This window comes from Tupaia chinensis, unplaced genomic scaffold (assembly GCF_000334495.1).
Source record: "Tupaia chinensis unplaced genomic scaffold, TupChi_1.0 Scaffold000318_1, whole genome shotgun sequence".
NCBI classification, from domain to species: domain Eukaryota; kingdom Metazoa; phylum Chordata; class Mammalia; order Scandentia; family Tupaiidae; genus Tupaia; species Tupaia belangeri.
The window spans coordinates 2,925,697-2,945,209 of record NW_006159811.1 but is presented as its reverse complement, the minus strand read 5'-3'; the positions used below and the strand labels follow the sequence as shown (position 1 = coordinate 2,945,209).

The following is a 19,513-nucleotide window of genomic DNA, read 5'->3' as shown; positions in this document are numbered from 1 at the left end:
TAAATGGCTTTTATTATGCTGAGAAATGGTCCTTCTATGCCAGTTTTACTGAAAGTCTTGATTATAAAGTCATGTTGTATTTTGTTAAATGCTTTTCCCGCATTGATTGAAATAATCATATGTTTTTTATCTTTCTTTCTGTTAATATTGTGTATTACACTTATGGTTTTGCCTATGTTGAACCACCCTTGCATCCCTGGGATAAAGCCTACCTGGTCATGATGAATAACCTTTTTTATATGCTGTCGAATATGGTTAGCAAGCACCTTGCTGAGAAATTTTGCATCTATATTCATCAGGGATATAGGTCTGTAGTTTTCCTTTTCTGTCATATCCTTATACATTTTGGGAATGAAGGTAATGGAGGCTTCATAGAATGAATTTGGGGGACTAGCAGTTGGAGCGATGACTGTGTCACTGGACTCCCATGTATGCGACCGCAGTTCGAGTCTCAGACCCAGTGGCTTAAACTCATGCTGGATGTGTGTGTGTGTGTGTGTGTGTGCCTAAGATCCCAAGAGGAGAATGGAGAAGAAGAGATTGTGGCGTGGTCATCCCCCCTGGTTGGGTGGTTTCTCACTGTCTCTTTGCGCATGCATCCTATAGTAAAAACCTCACCAATAAATAAATAAGTATATAAATAAATTAATTAATTAGGAAGGGCTCCTTCCTTTTAGATCTCTAGAAACTCTGTGAGTAGTATGGGGGTTACTTCTTCTTTAAAAAGTTTTGTAAACTTCAGCAGTGAAGCCATCAGGGCCTGGACTTTTCTTTATTGGGAGGCTATTTATTACTGATTCAATCTCATTGCTTGTTATAGGTCTATTCAGGCTTTCTATGTCCTCCCGAATCAACCTTGGCAGATTATTCATGTCCAGGAATTTGTCCATCTCATCAAGATTGTTTTCTTTGTTGGCATTTTAATTTAGAAAATATTGGATGGAAACCTAATTTTTAACAGCTGAGAATAACTCAAGTAACACATTTTTTCTATTTATTTGATGGAATATTATACAACTATTAATGAGATTTCATAAAAATATATAATGTCTTGAAAATGTTCTCCGTATATAATTCAAAGATTAAAAAAGGTTGGTCTCTCTTATGAGTCTCATCCAGAAAGTTTATTCACTAAAGTCTCTCTATTTCATAAGGAAAGAAAATCTATCTCTAACTGATAGAATTATGGGTCCTAAATTTTTTCTTTTAATTTAATATTCCTCCAAATTTAACATAAGATGTTATTTCATGTCATAAAAGCAAAATTTTCACGTAAAAAGAACATGAGTATGGGGCTGGCCTCATAGCCTAGTGGTTAATGAAGCTGGATCTCACATAGCCCACCAAGGAGTGAATTCTGGCCTTGGCAGCTTGAAAAATGTGGGCACATTTTGTGACAGGTGCACATACCCTCTCACAATTAAAAAAAAAAAAGAAAAAGAAAAAACATAAAAGAACATGAGTATAAAATTACACATTGGACTAAAATTTTTAAAGATTTAAACTCAGGATTTTCACTTGTTGAAATCATTACTCTTACCAGACATAATTCCTTCACAGCTTTGCCCTAGGGAAGACCCAAATCTAAAGAAAAATGTATAAATTCATAACAGAAACATAGTCTTAAAAAAGCTTATATTTCAAAACCTGGTTTTGGGGGAGGAGGGTTTAGAAATACCTTTCCAGTGTCAGAAGCTGAAAACTGGAGGGACTTAGGGCATATAGAGAAAATAATAAAGTGAGGGGAAATGCAAGCCGATGTACATTATTCTGCCCCATAACAACAAAAACTTGGCCAACTGAGAGACAACTAGAAGTATGTTTGACTAAAACTTAGACACTGATGGCTTCTTGGGAAGTGATCCAGTGTCCCTCTTGTAAGGTGTTCCTTGATGCATTGTAGCAAGCCAAGTTATTTGAAACTCAAGACATATTTAAAAATCTTGAAGCAGAGATATTTTGACCTGGCCTCTAGAGTGTAATTTTATGCCTCAAAGAAGTGCTTGGTTTCCAGCATGGTGCCTGAGTAGCAGTTATTAGTAGACAAGATATGGGTAGATGGATGGCTTATGGTCATATTTACAAGTTCACCTATGCAAATATAAAGGGGTCTTGAGTTTATGACTTAGGGTACAATGAACTAATGGGATAGGCAACTGGAAAGCAAGCAGGACACCCCTGTTTCAAAGTGAATGCAGGGACAATGAAAAATATGAATTGTACAAAAATGTGAATTGTATATCACAATGGGAAGACAGGATAGAGAAATACCGTGGCCTTGGATTGGACGCATAAGCCACTCTTGTGCCTAATGTGATACCAGAAAGAAAAATTTAACCTTAGGAGGATGTGAAGGAGAAGGAGAAAGAGACTTCTGCACTGACCAGATATTTTCCTCAAAGTATGTTTAAACCAGGGGAAAAAAGTAGCTGAATTAATTTTATCTTGGCAAAAATCACGTTTTGCCACCAGTGAAAATGGGGGCTTATAGATAATTTCAGTTCAATTACAGAGAAAAGGTTTAAAAAATTCATTTCTCATGCCTCAGTTATATAAAATGCATATCTCAATTGAAAGAAGATGATATTTGTAATTCTACCTTGTCATGTTAAAATAATTTATATTTTAGAAAGTGGAAGCTAGATGATTTCATTTAGGAGATGCTTTTGCGCAGCTAAATTTTCTTTTGAACAACATTTGCTTTTCAACCAAATATTTAAAAGCATGTCTATAACTTTATTTTCCAAATGTACAAAGTGGCCTAATGGGAGGAGAAGGAAAATACCAAAATGATTTTCCTAAAGTGTTTTCATAATAATCATTTTTCCTTAAACATAAAAGAAATTACACTAATACATCTTACTCTAAATGTAGACTGGAAAATTGAAAAACTAGATTGCATGGCCAAGAGGAAATGACATTATGAAATGCTCTTACTGACTATATCGCCTTTTAAATAAAAGACACAGAAACAAATGTCAGGAATGTGTTTTCAAGGATGAACTTTTCACTTGTGGTTTTTCATTCTGGCTCTAAATATTTATCTACAAATAAAATTAAGAGAGGACATTTACTTGTTTTTATAAGAATTTTGTGTGTCACCTACTTAATAACACCATGATGTCAACTTTTTCTTTAAGTTTTTCTATTTAGAAAAAAATTTTCATCTACAAAAAAGACATAGGAATAACCCAAAGTACACCTGCATATCCTTTACCCAAATTTATCTATTGTTACCTATATTTTTAATACTTTATTTTTTATTTGCCAGAAGGCATATGCGTGAGCACCAGAGGGGAGAGGAAACACCTGCCATGGGGCATGGGCTTGCTGCAGTCCACTCTCTGTCAGTTTTCCCTCCCCTTGGAATCTTGGACATGCATGCATGTGTTCCTTCCGTGCTTCTCAAGCTGCCAGGGCCAGGACTCAAGCTGTGTAGTCAGCCATGTGGGATCCTGCTCCTTCCACCACCAGGGAATGGACTGGTGTCTTTAATGATACTTTAAACAATGTTTTGGGTTAACTGGGGACATGGAGTGGTAGTTAAGGTGGCTGAATCCCACATGGATAACTGTGATTTGAATCCAGATATGGTGCATTGAAAAGTACACTGGGCACATATGTGTGCCCAAAATCCCAAAGAGAATGGAGGAGAAGGAACTGCATGGGGGCCATTCTCCTGGAGGGGATGCTTTTTTCATTTTCTCTATTTCTCTCCAGTAAGTGCACAAGCCCTAGAGAAAATTTAAAAAAATATTTAACATACTGAATATTTGCAGAAAAGTTAATCATGCTGCATCATTATGTCCATTTATAGTCAGCATCCTTATACCCCACAGTTGTTGGAGAAGGGCACCTATTATCAGACTTCCTTAGGGTAAGAGGAACCAAATTGGCTTTCTTTTATGTTTGTATGACAGTCCATTTCCCATGCCATGGGAAGGGTCAACAAAGCTAACTATTCTAGCTAATGAATAAATTCTCAAAAGCAATAAGTAAATGTGTGTGTATGTAAGGATGTAAATCTCAATAGCAAGTATATATTTTAAAGGTAAAAACCCCTTCCTCCAATGTCATTGTTACTCTCTTTAGCTAATGGTATCTTGTACATTTTCCCAGAAATGTTCTAAATATACACAAAAATATACTAGGAGTGTTCAAAAAGTTCATGGAAAATGTGTGTTATTGAAAAATTATTCATTGATTAAAAAAAATGTGTGCCAAAAGAAACTCCTTCCATACTTGGTGTTATAACATATCTAAATAGGATTTAGTTTGTTCCTCACACACTGCAACTGAAGAGGACTGACAATTCACAGCAGAAACTATAGTCAACACAATAGACAATGCAATTGGTTCAGCTTACGCAGTTCTGACTGAAAAATTAAAGTCGCACAGATGATGCTCCTAGATTAGCGGCAGATAAAAGCAGAGATTTTGTTTGTTTGTTTGTTTGTTTTATTTTGAGAAGTTTTTGCTATAGGGCGCCTGTGCACGCCAGGAAGACAGAGAAAGAGAGACACAACAAGAAATCACCCCCCCCAGGGGGTATGGCCACACCACAATCCCTTCTCCTCCATTCTCCTCTCGGGATCTTGGGCAAGAATGCACACACGCCCAGCATGAGTTTAAGCTACCGGGACCTGGACTCGAACTGCGGTCGACTTCATGGGAGCCCAACGACATAGCCATTACGGCAGCTGATGGTCCCTAAAAGCAGAGATTTTCATGGACATTTTGAACAAGTAAGATTGAGGCTGTGAACATTTCTTTGACGAATTATAGCAGGAAATGACAGAAAGCTTACTGGTATGATCCCAAAGACGAAGCACAATCAGTACACTAGCCACCAAGATGTGGAAGTGTTCCAGTCAGAGCAAAAGGAACAGGTCTAGAGCATAGGTCATGGGGTTCTGCTTGTTGGCTTTGTGGAAATGCAAAGAACAAAAACATTTATTAGGAGAGTGTCTGGGGAAAGTTAGGATAAGCTCAACAGAAAATTACCTAGGAAAGCTTCAACAGAGAGTCCTTCACCGTGACAATACTCCTGTTTATTTCTGTCATCAGACAAGAGCAATTTTGTGAGTTTCAATAGAAAATCATTAGATGTCCACCTTACAGTCCTGATTTGGCTCCTTTTAACCTCTTTTTTTTCCTCCCCAATCTTAAAAAGAACCTTTAAAGGACTCCCATTTTTTTCTTTCATTGATGATGTACAAAGACTACGTTGATGTGGTTGCGTTCCCAGTACCTTCAGTTCTTTAGAGACAGACTACATGACTGGTAGGGGTTACAGAAGTAACTGAAACTTGCTGGAGCCTTTGTTGAGAAGTAAAATTCATATTTTTTAGTTTTAAATTTTATTTTTCAAAACCTTTTTGAAGGTACTAATAGGACCAGGTGAGACTGTAATAATAGGTATATAGTTATAGATGGATATGGAAATATTGATATCTCTCTAGCTAGAATTACAAATATAAATTTAAAACTTGATTTCCATATTTTACTTAATGGGATTATACTCCACACTATTGTAATCTTTCCATGTGATGATATACCTGAGTTTTATTTAAAGGCTGCATATTTCATTGTATACATGTGCCATAATATTTTAACTCATACCCTATCCTAAATGATACGTATTTAATTTTTTCCTTTTTACCATTTGCTGTTACAAAAGATTTGCTGTGTATTTCTTTCTATCTCATGAGATTACATGTTAAATGAATTCTAGCAGGTTATTTGTGCATTTACTTGCTGATAACTCCTAAATAATTTTGAAAATAGTTGATACTTCTTGTCTTTGGTGAGTTCAGTAAATGGTTGTGGAGTGAAGGGAGAGAGGAAGGAAGGAAGAAGAGAAAGAAGTTAGGCTAGTGTTTGGGGGATAGTGGTGACATACTGTAAGCAAAAGAGAACAGGTACATTCCAATCATGATGATTTGTCTTCACTTACAATTTCTGATTATGAGCTTTTTATGTTTTTCAGAGGCCAGTTTAAATATAATTTCCTCAAGAAGAATATATAACAAATAGAATATTAAGTTTTGCTTTTTTGGGGGAGAGGTTTTTCGCTATAGGGCACGTGTGCTCGCCAGACACAGAGAGAGAGACATAGAGACAGAAAGCGAGAAATCACCCCCCCGGAGGGCTGGTCACACCGCAATCCCTTCTCTATTCTCCTTTTGGGATCTTGGGCACACACGCACATGCGCCCGGCGTGAGTTTTAAGCCACCGGGTCCGGGACATGAACCGCGGTCGACTACATGGGAGTCCAGCGACATAGCCATTATGCTAACTGCTGGTTCCCAATATTAAGTATTTTTATTGTATGATCTCTGGTACCCTAAACTTCATCACGTTTGAGGTATTTTCAGTATGTCTCCTTAGATATACAATAAAGAAGAAGCACTTTAAAGATACAAGATTGTTAATGAAGTCTATACTTTATAAGGATGTCTAAATGCGCAGCATTTGTTAAAAGAAAAAAGAGAAATGGGGAGAGAGACAGGAAAAAGGGACATACAGAGAGAGCTAGTGAGAAAGTAAGAAAATGAAGGAGAATTGCAAAAAAGACAGGAGACAGGATGGTTGATAATGCTAGGGTTAGAGATGTCAACAGCAAGGAAATATGTGAAAATGTAAGACAGAAAAACAATGGGAAATATTGAAATATATGAATTTCAGTATTTTCTAACTTCAAAAATCAGGGAATGGTTGTGTCATTTTCCAGAAAAATCAAAGGAGATGATGAAAGTTGTGTTAGAATGACATAGCTTAACAATGAGGAGGACTTTTTGAGGGCTTACTTTATAATTTAAGTTGTGCAAAGAGAATTGCGGAATGTGTCCCTATAAAGGTGAAACGCCTGCTTTCTATTCCCCAGTGCTGTGGGAATAGAAATCTAATTATGGTCATGAATCTTTCATGATGAGGCCAGCTTGGAAATTGCATTGAACTAGGAACCCGTGTAATGTAACGATGGCTGGCTGCATGAGGTACTTTAGCTTTTTTTTTTTTTTTAATTGCAGATTAGAATGTAAAACTGTGGGGTCATTCCCAAAGTATTTCCTAGAAATATTTTTAAAAATACTATATTACATTATAAGTATAGGTATATTATAATGTATGGAGATATTCACATTAAATATATGTGCTATCTCAATTTTTATACCATTCACAAATGTCAAACCTATGTAATTAGGAAAGAGATGACTCAATTTATAAGCTTCTTTTTTTAAAAAAATATTTTAAAATAGGTTTATTTTCTGTTATATATTTCACATGGAAGACTTCGAGAAACAAATTAATTACAATGATTTCAAAATGCACGCCCTGGATTGAATAAATAGCCTTTATAATTATACCTAATCAATAACTAGAAATGTGTGTAGACTCTAAGTCAGCTAATAAGTAAAATCAGCATGTAAACTATAAACCTTAAGGAAGAGGACCATGCACGATTAGTGAAGTCAGCGTGCCGTGTTTTTTTGATAACATGATTCACGTTGTTTTAATCACAGGTACATCCATTGTGAGAGTTAGACAGCAGATGCTAACTTAAAACAACAATCTTTGTTACTTTGAAAAAATTTCAGTTTAATACAAAGAAATTGAAGATTTCAGGACCCTTGATCAGAAGTTTTTGATGCTTGTTGTACTACTTTGGTGTAGACAAACATTCAAGTAAGGCTAAGAAAGAGGAGTTGCCTTCACCCACTGAAGACATGATCTAGGCCGTCTGTAAAATCTAGCTGGCGATCAGGATGTTACCAATACAGGACTCCTTATAACAGCGCTGACATTTGAAAAGGCTTAGCCAGAGTTACAAAAACAAAATATCTAGAGTAACAGTTACGAATACAAGCATAGCTTGTTTTTTCGCCTTCTATAAATAATTGTTTTTGAAATGCTAAAAGTAGGTTCCAACTGTGGTTCGTTCCTGGCGGGAGGAGCTGCAGACACATGGGATGATCTACTGATTTACCTTCTCAGAGTGCTCTTTGGAAGCAGCCGGACTTGGCTTAATTGCGGGACAATCTGGTGTCCAATTTGCTGCACAGACTTCTCCATGGCTTTCCACAAACTGGAATGCCTTCACCAAGTGGAGGGTCTCTTCCATGCTTCGGCCTACTGGAAGATCATTGACACTCAGGTGCTTGATGACTCTATTGGGGTCAATTATGAAGATACCTCTTAGTGCAAGACCAGGACCTTCTAACAGCACACCGTAGTCTCGAGAAATTTGTTTAGTTAAATCTGACAAGAGTGTTATGTTCATGTGGCCCAAACCACCATTCTTCCTGGGTGTTTTAATCCAGGCAAGATGGCTATAGTGGGAGTCCACGGAAACTGCCATGACCTCACAGTTCACGCCATGAAATTAATTCACTTTGTCACTAAAAGCAATAATTTCTGTAGGATACACAAAGGTGAAATCCAAAGGATAGAAGAAAAGCACCAAATATTTCCCCTTAAAATCATCAAAGCTTAGGTCTTTGAACTCTCCTTTGACAATAGCTGTACTCTAGGGTGCATGCTGGTGACAGCAGGAGCCTGGTAGGAGGAACTGGTGCTAAAGGCAGACTTCGCTTGTCTAGAACCAGACCACAATAGGTTTGTCAGGCACATTCTTCCAGAAGCGGCAGGCCTAAGGGCTGCAGAGGCAGAAATGCCCTAAGGAATGGTGCTCACGTGGTGCGCTTTAGCACTTGGCGTGTTTTCCTCCAGTATTTAAGTGGGTTCTCACAACAACGCCTTGAGATAGGCATCATTCTGGAGAGAAGGAATCCTTAGAGGAAGGAAAGTAAACTGAGGTTGCTCCTCCAAGGTCACAGAGTCGGTGACAGAGCAGAACCAGGGTGCCTGTCTCCAGGATCAAGACCACGTGGAGCAATTTATAAGCTTCTTGAGTCTTCTGCTTCACCGTCTTCTTGGGCTATGTGTTTCTTGATTTCACCAACACTGAAAAGTGGGTTCCTAAAGGAAACCAAGTAAAATTCAAATAATTAAAATGCGCATAATTTTTGCTCATTCTACTTATCAGTAGTATCATACTTCTCAATATTGCCGACTGGTAATGGATTCCAATAGTACCAAAGGGTGGGATTCAAATTATGCTAAAGTATAAAAGCTAGGAGGATTCATTAAGCTATGGAATATACCTCTCTCGGATTTTCTTTCTTAATTTATTGAAGCTAAATTAACAGGAGGCTGATGCTGTTCATACCTTGAAGACTTAGCAACTGGCTGAAAGTACTGCTCATGGAAAAGTTTCCTTTACAAGTTAGAAAAGCACTTTGGCTTCATCCTGCCATACTCCACTCCAAGATCTATTGCTACTGTTTTCCGAATTACTCACTTGCGTGATGAATGGCAGTTACAAGTAGTGCTTTTATTGCAATGTACAGATGTTGATATTTTCCATGATTTTCTTGGAGTAAATGGAGGGCTTTCAAATTGAAAAAAAAAATCATTTTGGATGTAATGAAACAACTTAGATTTCCACTTTTTAAAGATCTATATAACTTACATTTTTATTCTTATTTTTTAAGGAAAGTATGTTTAAAGAACCTGTCTCCCTTGGCATTGATAGAAAGCAGATGTTACCAATGGGATGAAGCCAGGAGGTTTAATGAGTAATACAGAGAGTTAAAAACAGAATAATCGGTTTGAGGGTCAGAAATGGGTTACAGTCTTTGTGTAAAACTGGGTAAAGCTTCTAGTGTGTGCGTGCATGCGTATGGAGAGAGGGTATGACAAAGGAGATGAATGGAGGAGCGGGTGAAAATGTTCGTGATAAAATCAAATTCTGCAACTGTCGGGATTACTTACATTTATATTTCAGTTGAGTATTCTAGGTTCACACAGTGTGTGAGATTGCTAAAGCAGGGCTTATAAGTCAGTATAAAGGAATGTATGGATGAAGTCATTCAAAAAGTTTCCACGGGTTTCAGTATATACATATTTACTGTTTGAGCATCACATTATTTTCTGGGAAATTAAGGTTTAGTTTTATTTATTTTAAATAAATTTATTTATGTTAAATAACGTGACTGTAAGTAAATAGGCTTCTTGTCTTATATGTGCTTATTCATACTAGCAAAACTTTAGAGTGAAATGTGAATAATATTCAAAATTTTTGAAGTATTATACTTTTCCCTGTGGTATTATTTAGCTATTATTTAACTATGTCATGATTTCTGTGTTAATATGTTCAAGGTCATGAAGCTATTTGGTGAGAGAAGGAAGTTATTTGGGAGCTGTCCTTTTAGGAATATTGTAAATCTGTTTTTATAGAGTTTATTAAAATTTAAGGATTAATTTGGTATGTATCTTAATGCTGAATTATTTCAACACAATATTTCTTTAATATCATATGAATTTTAAGCAATTCAGAGTTCTAAGTGCTAACATTATCTTTGTTTATTTTCAGAATGAGCCGAATAATGGAATATATAATGTTATTTTATGACACATTTAATGTTTACAGTTTTCAAATTTTTCTTTCCATGACATTTGTTGACCATTGCTATTTTATGTAATGGTGTTTTGGTAACTTGTCAGTGATACCTAGACTGTCCATATATTTGCATATTCGTGTGCAACATGGTATGAGATTTTGTGTTCTTATTCCTATACTAGTGGCTTTTGTCTGGTGAAATAATAATTTTGCTTGAACAGTCCATAAATGACCCTTAAAATGTCAGAATGATAAAGTATCCAAAAATTGCAAGCTGTTTTTGAATAAACCAAGTGAACTTCTGTACTGGGTTGTTGGAAATTTCATGATGTATTTTTTTCTATGTTTTTCTATGCAAAAATGCATCATGACATTTCTGACAGCCCAATATTTCTATACCTCTCAAATCATACCATTTTATACATGGAAAGTTTCTTAAGACTAAAAAAAGCTGAATAATGCTCATTAGTTCCTATGGATTTTCAGGAAATTTGCATACTTATTTTATCTTTATATTTTATGAATTAGTTCTAAGTTATTTAATTTGCCAGAGAGAGCTTGCTCTCACCAAAAAGAGAAAAAGAGAAGGAAAGTGAGGAAACACTTCCCCAACCCCATGGAGTACTGTCATGCTACAATCCTTTCTCTTCCATTTCTCCTTTCTTTTGGGATTTTGGGCATATGCACACATGCACCTGGCTTGCTATGCAAGCCGCCAATTCAGGACTTAGACCACATTGGGGTCTAACCACCTTAACTACTATGCTACTTGCTGGCCCAATTATTAATGGAAGAGATTCCATTCTCCTTTTAATCTCTTCTTTGTGATCACATTGGCACCTACTTTAATAAAAGTTCTAGTAAAAATGAATGACAATAGTGAGGTGCAGAGGAAAATGTGAGTTTGCTCTGTTCTTAGAAGGCATTACACTCATTTCACTGGAGTATCACTGAGTATCTCCAGCAGTCCTAAGCCTCCCACCCCAACTGACCTCTAACCTGGAAGTAGTACTTAAAGTGGTGAAACGATTCCCATTAAGGAAAAGGGCACATATTCTTTTTTTAAAAAGTTTATTTCTTTTATAAACAAGAGAGACAGGTGGACAAAGGGACAGACACACAGCACCACCAATGGGGTCTTGAAACCATGATCCACTTCTAGTGTCAGTCAGCCCGGATCATGAGCACATGCATGCCCAGTGTTATCAGGGAGGTCTCAGAGGTGAATCCAGAGCCTGTCCACAGGGATTACCTTTGTAGAGTGTCATATTTTACCACTATGCCACCTTCTGGCCCCAAGAGAGCAAATCCTAACAAGATAGGTATGTAAACTCTAGCAGAACTATATGCAAATTTTGTACTCTCAGAGGAGAAGCCTCTTATTTTTATCTCTCATTCTCTTTTGTGTGTTTCCTATGGCACTGTCACGTTCTTCCTTACCTCATAGTAATTCACACTTCAATTTTCCCCTTGTTACATTTTAGTATTCTTAAACCTAATTTCTGAGCGTAGCACCTTGAAAGTAATAGTACTAGATGTATGTTGGTTTAGTTAACATAATTAGAATAATTTTGATTGTAAGATTTTTATCAGAAGTAACCTAAAGTTAAAAACTTCTTTGGGGCCTTATTTTTGATACTATGAAACCTACAAAAAGAATACAAAACAAAAACAAAACAAAACTCTTTCTAAAGACAAACCTATGGTTTATGTTTAATGATTATACCTTAGGCTTTTTCTATATATAAATTGCTACCTCAAATCTTTATTAGCCCAGAAACTCAGACAAGAGGGTTTCGTCAGTCATAGTTACGCTGCTCTGGGTGGCCTGGAACTGTTATGTCATTATCAGCTGGGAGATGAGCTGGCCACACTGTTTGGAGTTTTCCAAACTTGGTCTATCAGCTCTTCAGAAGCACATGCAAATAAACGGGTTCCGACCCCCTCCAGAGCACACTGTAAATCTCTGTAACTTTATGACCAAATGGTAAACCACAGGCCCACATGACTCAGTTCCCTTGGGACAGTCATGTTGTTCCTGTCAGGTTTTTCTTCCCTCATTCATCAGCTGGAAGCTTTCATCTCCTTTTAAAGTCACGGCCTTTCAAGTAGGGGTAAAATTACACCTGTCAGTAATAAATGTTCCCTGCATTCTCTATCATTCTGTCACTTCACAAAATAAATTAAAAGGCATCATAGCCTATCCTGTATTAAGTTTGCAACACTTTTTTTTCTTCTTTCTCAATAGTACTTTTACATACGTTAAGTAATTTTAAAATATAGTACTTTAAAGATAGTTATGTAGTTATTGAGAAAATTTCTGATATACTCATTTAATTGGGGGACACATGGGAGTGCTGGCCAGATTAGCTTTCCTGTGAGCCAAGTGTTAAATTCAGTAACTGCATTAAACTTATTTGACAGAAAGATTTAACTGTATACACAATCTACAACGGCAATCTAAGTGTGCCCCTTAGCACACTTGTTCTGTTTATTTTTTCTGCGTTACACTCTGATAACTTTGTGCTTGCCCATAACACTATCCAGCAGGTGCACCTGTGCAGCCACCATTTTATTTACATAGAGAACAAAGTTAATGGTTTATCAAGTCCAGACCACACCTGGGTCAGGACATTAGCAGGAAATAGGGTTCAAATCAAAATTGCAACTTGCTTTAAGGCTGATATTTGAACTCCATTGAGCAAACTCTCTCAAGTGCTCTTGAAAGTTTTGAGGAGTTGGTCTCTTAACTTCCCATTAACCAAGGGATGAAAGGGCAGCTGGGAGACTGAACACATTACCTGCAGTTCCTGTAGGTCTTAACTGAATGAAATGAGAATAACTGAATTGTGTCATTTCCACACCATACTCTCTCCCAGGCTGAGAAGTCTTTAAATTGGAAGGTTGACATATCTGAACCATGAGGGTCAATGTTTCCATCAATGTCCTAAAAACTAAACTATTAGTAGATAAATGTATGACAGTTGTAAGAACTTCATAAATCAGTGATGATGGTCATATGCTTTGTTATTTGTTTTGTTTTTTTCTTTCAAAAAGCAAAGTAAAAAAAATAAAAAATTTAAATAAAAAAATTTAAAAAATTAGTCATACAACTAAAAATACATAAAAATAGTTACCATTAGCAAAATATTGTATTTTATCTTTCTAGAACCTCTATTTCTTTACCGTTTGTTATCCTCTGTTTCTTTCCCTTAAGGTTCTCTTAAGTGAAAAGCACAGTAAACTGAAAAACAGAGTTTAAAATATAGTATGAAGGATGATGAAGTCAGTTACTAAGGAATTTATCTCAAAAGCATGATTCTGACTTCTCTGGAAATTATTACATGTACTAGCACTAAAGTTTGATGACAAAAAAATCAGCTAGTATTATTTATAGAAACATTCTACCTATATATCGATGAAAATTAATTACTCTTATTTAATATTGTGTTTTGTGAAATCTCTCTCTATATAAATTGTGAAACTGAAAAATCCTTATTTATAGCCCTCAATTATCCTTATATTAAATCATTTTAAACACTTTAAAGCATTGCAGTACTTCTGCTTAAATAGAGGTTGAACTTCTTAACCCTCTCAAATCTTGGTATTAAGTGCAAAATACTTTTGAATATTCCAAACACCATTATTGTGGCCTTGAGCTCACAGATCCTCTTAAGTTTAGCACATTTTTAAAAAAAGATTTATTTAATTGTATGCATCATTATTATTATTTTAATTTGCTCCAAGGCTCATGTACTCACTAGCGAGATGGAAAGAGGGGAAGTTAAAAAAACAAGCTGCCAGGTCCAGGGCTTGAACCATGGTCTGCCATGTGAGAATCCAGCAACCTAACCACCACACCACGTGCTGGCCCAAACATAAGGTTTTTAATAAATTTGATGACCTGTTTTCTTTACATTCAGAAGATGAGAATCAAATTAAATGAACCAAGGAGCAAGTCAGAGAGAAAGACTAATAGGCAAGGAGAGGAAGAAAAATGAACAATGATGTGCTGAATACGTTACTAGGATCTGCATGAACATTAACACATTTGAAGCCTACTTTGACCCTTCATTTGATCTGCATGACGTATAGCACTCATTTCACAAATAAGGAGTCCAAGACACACGGAGCTCTGCAATTTCCCCACGGCTGGTGAGGGGACAGAACTGGGATATTGACTCAGGTTCCTTTATCTTCACTCAGTGCGAATGTTCACAGGGATAGTATAAGGAACCTACACAAGTTTGAATGTTGACTAATATATTCTGTTGGTGCAAAAAAAGTAGATAACTCATTTTATCAATAGAAGGGTTCCCTGGGACCAGCAGTTGGCATAGTGGCTATGTCACTGGACTCCCATGTAGTCAACTGCAGTTTGCGTGCTGCCACTAGTGGCTTAAAACTCACACCTGGCATGTGTGTGTGTGTGCCCAAGATCCCGAGAGGAGAATGGAGGAGAAGGGATTGCGGCGTGGCCATCCCCCCTGGAGGGTGATTTCTTGCTTTCAGTCTCTCTGTCTCTCTCTCTCTGTCTGGTGAGCGCACGTGCCCTATAGCAAAAACCTCTCCAAAAAAAAAAAAAAAAATAGAAGGGTTCCCTAGAAATGTGGAAATACTCGCCACTTGAAGTTATTGGCATCCCATCTTTTATAGAACCTCTATTTTCTGTTACTTTTTGTTGTTGTTGCCTGAGTCATTCACCTCTAAAATTGACATACTATCTATGGTGTCTGAAGGAAATTTAAATAATTCCATTTATTTAACGTAATACACTGTAAGTAAAAATTCCATTATTTCTTTCATTATCTCTTCACATACACAATGTCAATCAAGATAAATGGAAGTACTTGCTTCTCCTCTTGCCCCATCTTCACCACCAAAACTTGAGTCAACTTTTGTTGTACTTAATATTCACACATGCTATATAGGATTGTTTTACAAAATGTAGTCTATCCATCATCTGCATAAGAGTCATCGATGTTGCTTTTATAGATAACTGACCACTTATTAGGTTGTCTAAAATGTGGCTTAGGCTCATTAAAGTTTGAGACCCACTGCCCTTTGTTTAATATCATTTTCCTTTTCACTTTAAAAAGGGACTGCTCTTCAAGTAATGGCATGTCACAGTTCACCTGTGCTTGTGAAAAATGAATGCACAGCTATTGACTGAGACAAAATGATGATGAAGAAAACATGTTTCTCATCACTTTATAACTTCTGATCAATGTTGGTTTTGCTCTTCTCGATACCTTTGCCACAGAAAAACAGGCAGGCACACATTCAATTCCTTGCCTCCCGTTTATTTTATGTATTCCTGTTGTTAGTAGGAGTTGGGTTGTGTTACTTCAAGTTGTAGTTTGTAAGCCCTGCCCTCTCTCTTAAGGACACTTGTCATTATCCTTTGTGTATGTATAGCAAATCATGTATTGTCAAGTTAAATTTATCACAACAGAATGTCGATGTGGATTTGCTCTGAAAATAGGTTATTCTTTCTCTCTTAATGAAGAATTTTCATCAAGATTGCCATAGTATTTTAAGTCTTTGTGGAATCTTTGAGAAAGTCTTCCTCACAGAAATTGCCCTAAGAGATTCATTTATGTGACTGATAATGACCTGATCTCCTTAGCTTTATATTTACTAGAGATGACAGACAGTCCTTGCCAGTAGAAAGGCAGTGACTCTAAATTAAGGCTCTTCTATTGAAAAGGAGACCTTGATCTAATGGACATCACAGGTAGGGTAATTAGAAAAGATGGCCCTGATTTGATGTGGGTAATGGGAAAGAACTGAGGCCAGGTACTGTGCTGGGAAAGCACGTGTTCTGTGTGTCCTTGGAAGCCTGCCTGCCCGCCTACTAAAAGGTTGGAAGGCAAAGTTAATGTAGTTTGGTTGACAGAGAAATGAGAAGACTTGGGATATTTTATTTTTATTTTTTTTTTAACTTGAAAGATTACATACTGACCATTGCTGGCAATGCAGTTCTTTCTGAATGCGATTACAAGTCTTGAATTTCAATGACTTAGTTCCACTTACTAACAATTTTGTGAAAACATGGCTTAAGCACGCTGTTAGAATGTTCTTTGAAGTAAAAATGTTTTGAAACATTATCTGATCAGGAGAGAAAGAAACAATTTTAATGTCAACATGCAGGAGATATCTTTGGTTGCCTTTATATGAAATATTATAAATTAGCATATTTAATTATAACTCTAGGTGTTCCATGTACTCATTGATGTATTTAAATGTTTATCAGCTAATTATATTTGTGTTAAATTATGGATTTTCTTGGTGGTAAAGAATATGAAAACTTCATTTGCATTTTAATATTTTATGAAATGTTTATTTATATTAACTCTTTCTTGTCCTTTAGCCAATAGATTTTGCCCAGTACAGAGAACCAAATATGCTCATATGTACTAATCTAAGCAAGTTAATTTACCAGATTGTGGGAATTCTGATTTGAGTTTAGGGAACTACAAACATTCAGAGTACAGAATTTGGAAATCACGGGCTCTCTTGACCAACCATTGTTTATTGGCTAGGTAAACAGTGATATGGAAGCCAATTTGTCCAAGTGCAAGGTAGTTAACAATGTATTTACTTTTTCTAATCTATTTACCTATGTATAACAAAGTAACATGGGTTATTAGAAGTCAAAGTTATTTACAAAGTAAAGTTATAGAATATCTTAATACCTAACTACAATGTGTCTACTTCAGATTAGACAGCTGACACAACTTATTTATCCTAAAGTGAGCATGAATCTTGATACTTCTGGTAAGTTTAGCTTAAAAATATTGTAATTTGGGAACCAGCGGTTAGCGTAATGGCTATGTTGCTGGACTCCCACGTAGTCAACTGTGGTTCGCGTCCCGGACCTGGTGGCTTAAATCTCACGCCGGGGGCGTGTGCGTGTGTGCCCAAGATCCCGAGAGGAGAATGGAGGAGAAGGGATTGTGGCGTGGCCATCCCCCCTGGAGGGTGATTTCTCGCTTTCTGTCTCTATGTCTCTCTCTGTCTGGCTGGCGAGCGCATGCACCCTATAGCCAAAACCCCTCCAAAAAAAAAAAAAGTATTGTAATTCATGTCTCTCTATTTAACTCAGTCACCTCTGCAAGTTCTTCAGGAGAAATGAAAGAGCTTCATTGGAAGGAAGCCACATTATTGCTCTGACATTATTGCTCCACCATGGTATAAAGTATATTTCTGGGCTCTTGATACTTTCTTTAAAATATTATACCTTGATGGGGGGTGTTACTATCAGCTCCATTCTCTCAGCTGTTAGGGAGCTGGTAATTAGTCCTAATCATACACCATTTAATCACTAATTATTTCACTGGTTAATACAACTTCAGGTGTCTAAAAGCTACACCTAAAATTACAAGAAATATCTCATTTTATTGAATCATATCCTATTTTCATGTCAATTTTTACTTGTATGATTCCTCAACTAGACCGTAGATACATTTGTGTATTTCTGGTGACTAGGACTAGAAACAGGCTAAAGTGGTTCTTGACTATAGGCTTTCTGTCTTCCCCCAAACAAAACAGATAATTACTGAAGCTGAGAGCTAAAAGTTCATATAATAAAATGAATTTGAAAAGGACTAAAAGATGATACACATTATATAATGCATAACACATATACCCATGACACACATATATGTGTATATATGGATATCCTCAAACTGAAAGAACCTAAGAGAGATCATTGAGTTCTCACTTGGTTTTACAGCTGAAAAAGCACAAGCTGAATGAAGAAATGTTACTTTCCCAAGGTCCCAAGGCAAATTAAGAGCTAAGCTGAGGCAGCCAGGACTCCTAACAACCAGCCAGTTGCTTGTCCCACTTCGTCCCATTCAATCCTGGGGGCTCTAAAGATGTATATTTAGGTTAACATTAATGTCATTTTCCATATTTGCATGAGGCACTTCTGGTCCCAGCATAGTAGCTGGATCAAGGTGCAAACATTTCACTGAAGAAGTGCATGCAATCTTGGTGAAAAAAATGTACAGAAAATAGAACATCATCATAGGGATATAATTAAATATATATGTATAACTGTATATATTTTATATGTAATGTACTTATTGAAAAATTATATGTAATAGAAGTTTAATTAATTAGCACTGCTACAGAGACACAGAAATACATTACTAATGAAACATACCTCAACACAAGATTTTTGGAAAGTTACATATCTCTAGGAAAAGTAAAATGCATGTAGCCTTTGATACAGCAATTTCTACTCTTAAAACTATTTTACTCTTAACTATATAGAGTTGTGGAGAAACATGGGTTATGGTATTAAGTCACTATATTGACAAAAAAAAAAAAAAGAGAAAATCTAAGTAGTCCATTAATGGAATGGCATTTAAAAAATAATGAAATTGTGAATATTGATCAGGTCCTTGGAGATACATGTATGGAGGGCAGTACTGAATGAAAGGGTTGGGAATGTCTCTTACCAACCATGCGGTCTCTATAAAATGTGTTGTCTTTCCTTGGAGTTAATCAAAATTGTGTTAAATATTTCCATCCTTGAAAAAAGGATCTCTTTTTTTTCTTCTTTTTAAAACTTTTTGCTAGAGGATGCATACACTCAGCAGAGAGAGTGAGAGATGAGAGAAAGTAAGAACCCTTCCTCCACTCCCCCATGGAGAATGGCCACATCTCAATTCTTTCTTCTCCATTTCCTCCTTCTGGATTTTGGGCATGCGTGCATATGCACTCGACTTGCCAAGTCTGGGAGTTGGACTGCTAAGTCGGTGATGTTGTTGGTATCTAGCCACTTTAACCATCTTGCCACCAGCTGGTGCAAGCCTGATTTTTCCATCAGTCTGACCACCAAGCCCAATTTCCTGTTTATGGGATGTCCTCATACCCAAATACCAACTTAGCTTTTTGTTCTTTTGTACAGCAAGAATGAATGACTTGCTGTGAATTTACTGAATTATCAGTCTGGTTCACAGTATAGTGCACTCATGTTCACTTCTGTAGAATTGCTTAAGATAGCTCAAGAAGTCTGTAGTACAAAAGAGAATTAT

General features: G+C 36.5%; 1 protein-coding gene and 1 pseudogene across 2 annotated transcripts in view; one reads left to right on the top strand and one right to left on the bottom strand.

Annotated features, from left to right (window-relative positions):
- Nucleotides 1-19,513, top strand: part of CFAP299 (cilia and flagella associated protein 299) — a 511,846-nt gene that overhangs the window by 223,289 nt on the left and 269,044 nt on the right. The gene's annotated exons all lie outside the window — the stretch shown is intronic.
- Nucleotides 7,890-19,348, bottom strand: LOC102470006 (thioredoxin-dependent peroxide reductase, mitochondrial-like; annotated as a pseudogene).